Source organism: Macrotis lagotis, chromosome 1 (genome assembly GCF_037893015.1).
Source record: "Macrotis lagotis isolate mMagLag1 chromosome 1, bilby.v1.9.chrom.fasta, whole genome shotgun sequence".
Lineage (NCBI taxonomy): Eukaryota > Metazoa > Chordata > Mammalia > Peramelemorphia > Peramelidae > Macrotis > Macrotis lagotis.
In genome coordinates, this window is record NC_133658.1 from 866,758,782 (window position 1) to 866,763,458 (window position 4,677).

Below are 4,677 nucleotides of genomic sequence, written 5' to 3' on the forward strand. Positions count from 1 at the left end.
TGAAATGGATTTAAGTGAGGTCAAGTTATAAAATCGTCAGCCTCACTCTCTCTTCCAAAGTCATGGGAGACTCTAGATTATCTCTGGATTAATAACCAGCAGTGGATGACTTTGGCATCTTCAATGTCTGACCTAGCTTTAAGCAATCCCTGGTGCCTGCTTCAGCCCCTTTGGAGAAAATTGTTCTCATTCACCCAATAAGCCAGGAAGTTTTTGACAAGCTTAGGGTAGATTCTTCCCTAACTCACTAACAGTTTGAGACCTATCAGTGACCCTCAACCTAGTTTAGCTTGTCTATGAGGCATGGCTGCTGTGCATGCTACAGCTTCTTGGAGCCACACGATGGGGACCATAATTTGATAATGCATTTTCTAATGTGTATTCTCTAGGGAGAAGCCCCATGAGCAAAATGTTTGCACCAACAAGACTTGTCCTAATCTTCCTGGAATCCAAGAATATCAGAGTTGAATGAGAATGATTTGAGATCACACAGTCCATTCAATCATTTACTCAGTTGCTTTTTTTAAACAATCAGCAAATGCTTTTATAATTAATAAATCAATTAGCAAGCATTTTAAAACACCTGCTAGGTTCCAGGCATTGTGGGAGGAACTGCAGGGAGATGTGTTCCTCTTGTTAGCCTCTCATACCACCTGGGCTCCAGGTGTGCCCCATTATACCTCTATCCCTAGAAATAGTAATGAAGTCAATACTAGTGGCAGTTTAGAGACTTGGAGTCAGGAAAACCTGAGTTCATATCCTACCTCAGATATTTAGCCTCTTTGAATCTCAGTTTTCTCCTCTATAAAATGGAGATATAATAGAAGCCCCTCCCTCACAGTTTAATGTGAAACTCAGGTGAGATATACACAGTGTCTGGCACACAGTAGGAGCTAAATAAATATTCATTGGTTGATATATGAATCCTTTGCAAATATCAACATACAGTACTAATACTAGATATTATTGTTATTCGTATATACATATATATATATATATATATATATATATATAGAGAGAGAGAGAGAGAGAGAGAGAGGAGAGAGAGAGAGAGAGAGAGAGAGAGAGAATTATTCTTGGAAAAGATAGATCCATCACCTGACCTATTACTCCACTCACCATCCCTGGAACTTAACAAATCAAAATACTTCTCCATGTGAACCACTGTTCTCTGTGTGCTGTCTCCATAATTAGAGCAGTGAATGTCTCATTTTGTACTGATATCCACAGACCTGAGTTCAAATCCAGTCTTAGATACTTACTAGCTGTGTGACCCTGGGCAAGTCAACTTGACCCCATTTATCTCACAAAAAAATAACAACAAAAACACAAAAGAAAACCTTTCAGTACCAAGAACCCACCTGAGTTTAGATAACCTAAATTTGTAGTGAGCCCTCTCAATATGATTTTCTGGCTTCCTCCTACTCCATTAAGCAAACAACAAATGAATAGGAGCTGCCTCTAGTCTAGCAACCTATTTGTATTCTCCCAACATTCCTCTCCAAAAAACTTTAAGTACCAGTGTGGGCTTTGGAGAACTCCAAGCCCAGAGAAGGTAAAAAGGGTGAATAACTGTTAAAAAGTGATTACAGAAGACCCTTTCTTGGCATTAGATGTAGGACCCTATTGCATTGCCCAAACAGAGTTCCAGGTGGTTCACAGTTTCAGGGTGGAGAGGAGTTAGTCACAAGGGACTGAGGGTCCTGGTCACAGTTCCAGGATGGAGAAGAGCAAGGTAATGGGGTCCTGGACCTAATTCCACAGTCAAAGGGCTTGAGGATGTATGGGACCAAGGGCCCTTGTTCTTTACCCTTGGGTATAGATCAAAGCACAGACCAAGAAAACAGAGAAGAACCCCAGAATTAGCTCTGAAATGAGCAGCACAAAAAAAGTGAAGCTTGGCACAGTGCCTCCCTACCCTAAGTGAACAAAAGCCCAATTTTTAAGAAAAAGTTCAAAGGCAAGAAACAGGTTGAAAAATAGGCAAATGCCAAAAAGAGAATTTGAGTATAAAGACCTACTATAGTGCCAGGGAAGACCAAGACAGAAATTCAGAAGAATGTAACAACAGCCTCAGAGAAAAATGCAGATTGGACACAAGCCCTAAAAGAATTTCAGAAAAAGTTCAAGATAGAGATAAAAATGGTAAAGGAAAAATTGGGAAGAGAAATCAAAGTGATGAAAGAAAATTATGTAAAGAGAATTAACAACTAAAAGAGGCACAAACAATACTGAAGAAAATAGCACCTTAAAAACAGAATTGAGTGGAGCCAAGATGGTGACAGGAAAAGAGCCTCTCTCCTAAGTGTTCTCTCCATAATATTTCAAAAATCTTAAAATTAAGTTTCTAACTAAATTTTCAAGAGACAGAACCCACAGAAAGATACAGACCAAGGTAACCAGGAAAATAACAGAAAGGCTCTGCTCCATGGGGTTAGAGGGGTGACCTGCCAGAGTGAAGAAACTTCAGCCTTTTAGAGGCAGCCCCAGGGAACCTGGGAGCCTTGGATCATGGCAGCAGGGACAGTTTCCTGACCTACACCCCAGGGAGCACCGGGAACAAATCAGAGGATCAGCGGAGGGGACCTCTGTGCAGGAAGTCCAGGCCTTCAGGGCAGTTGCAGCAGTCAGCTTGGTCAGCTCAGCAGCAGTGAATTCAAGGTATCCCAGATCCAGGAAACAGAAGCAGGCATGGAGCCAGTAAGCAGGAGCCCCCAGGCAACTGAGCCTTGAATGCTCAGCCCACCAAAGTTAGGGGAGTGGAGAGACTTCAGAGGTCTGTCCTCGAGGGGTGTACTTGGGGTCATTCATAGACCAGGAGGGAAGTCAGAGCTTCACACACTGAGATCCTTGTTTGGGGGGGGGGGGGGTCCCAATAATACTCAAAAGATCAGGAAGCACCACAAAACTAGTCACAGGCTGGAGAAATGAGTAAACAGAGAAAAAAGAGGAACACCATTGAGAAATACATTGTCTATGATCCCAAGAAGGATCAAAATACTCAGTCTGAAGATGAGGAAGTATAAGCTCCTGCATCTAAAGACTCCAAGAAAAACAGAATTTGGGCTCAAACTATGTAAGAGCTCAAAAAAAGATTTTGAAAATCAAGTAAGGGAGGTAGAATAAAAATTGAGAAAAGAAATGAGAGAGATGCAGGAAAAACATGAAAACAAAGTTAGCAGCTTAGTCAAGGAGATCCAAAATAATGCTGAAGAATATAACATGTTAAAAACCAGCATAGGTCAAATGGATAAAACAGTTCAAAAAGTTACTGAGGAGAAGAATGCTTTAAAAAGCAGAACTGGCCAAAAGGAAAAAGAAATAAGAAAGCTCTCTGAGGAAAACAAGTCCTTCAGATGCAGAATGGAGCTAGAGGAAGCTGATGACTTTATGAGAAGTCAAGACAAAATACTTCAATGCCAAAAGAATTAAAAATTAAAAGAAAATGTGAAATATCTCATTGAAAAAAACAACTGAAGGGTGGCTAGGTGGCGCAGTGGATAGAGCACTGGCACTGGAGTCAGGAGTACCTGAGTTCAAATCCGGCCTCAAACACTTAATAATTACCTAGCTGTGTGGCCTTGGGCAAACCACTTCACCCCATTTGCCTTGCAAAAACTAAAAAAAAACTGATATGGAAAACAGATTCAGAAAAGATAATCTTAAAAAATTATTGGAATACCTGAAAATCATGATCAGGAAAAGAGCCTTGACCTCATTTTTAAATAATTCCTACAGGAAAATTTCCCAGATATCCTAGAAGCAAAATGGAAATGGAAAGAATCCACCAATCTCCCCCAGAAAGACATCCAAAATAAAACAACCCCCAGGAATATTATAGCCAAGTTCCACAACTCCCAAGTCAAAGATAAAATATTACAAACAGCCGAAAGAACACAATTCAAATATAGTGGAGCTGCAGTCAAGATCACACAGGACTTAGCAGCAACTACATTAAGGGCTCATAGGGCTTGGAATATAATATTCCAGAAGGCAAAAGAGCTTGGAATGCAAACAAGAATCAACTACCCAGCAAAATTGAACATCCTCTTCCAGGGGAAAAGATGGACTTTCCGCCAGGGGAATTTCAATTGTTCCAGATGAAACAACCAGAGCTGAACAGAAAGTTTGACCTTCAAATACAGATCTCAGGTGAAGCATAGAGAGCAGAGGAGAAGGGTAAAATATGGGGGACTTAATGATGATGAACTGCATGTATTCCTACATAGAAAAATGATACTGACAATATTCATATAAAACTTCTCATTTAATAGAGCAGGTAGAAGGAGCTTTTATAGATGAAGCACAGGATAGAGCTGAATTTGAAATAATATATTATAAAAATGGAGTCAATGGCTAAAAGGGAAATATAATGGAAGTAAGAGAAAGGAGAGGTGGAATAGGCTAAGATATTTGGTACAATAAGTTTTTTTATTGCAATGAGCTATTGTAATGATATGGAAGGGTGGAAGGTAAGGGGGAATGAGGAAACCTTTGCTCTCATCAGAAGTGACTTGGAGAGGAAGCAGCATATACACTCAATGGGGTATAGACATCTAGAGTAAAAAATAGAGAAAGGGGACAAGGGGAAAGGTGGAGATGTGAGTGTTGGAGGAGAGGGTGGATCATGGGGGAGAGTGGTCAGATATAACTAATTTTTTTCTTTTACTTTTTGCA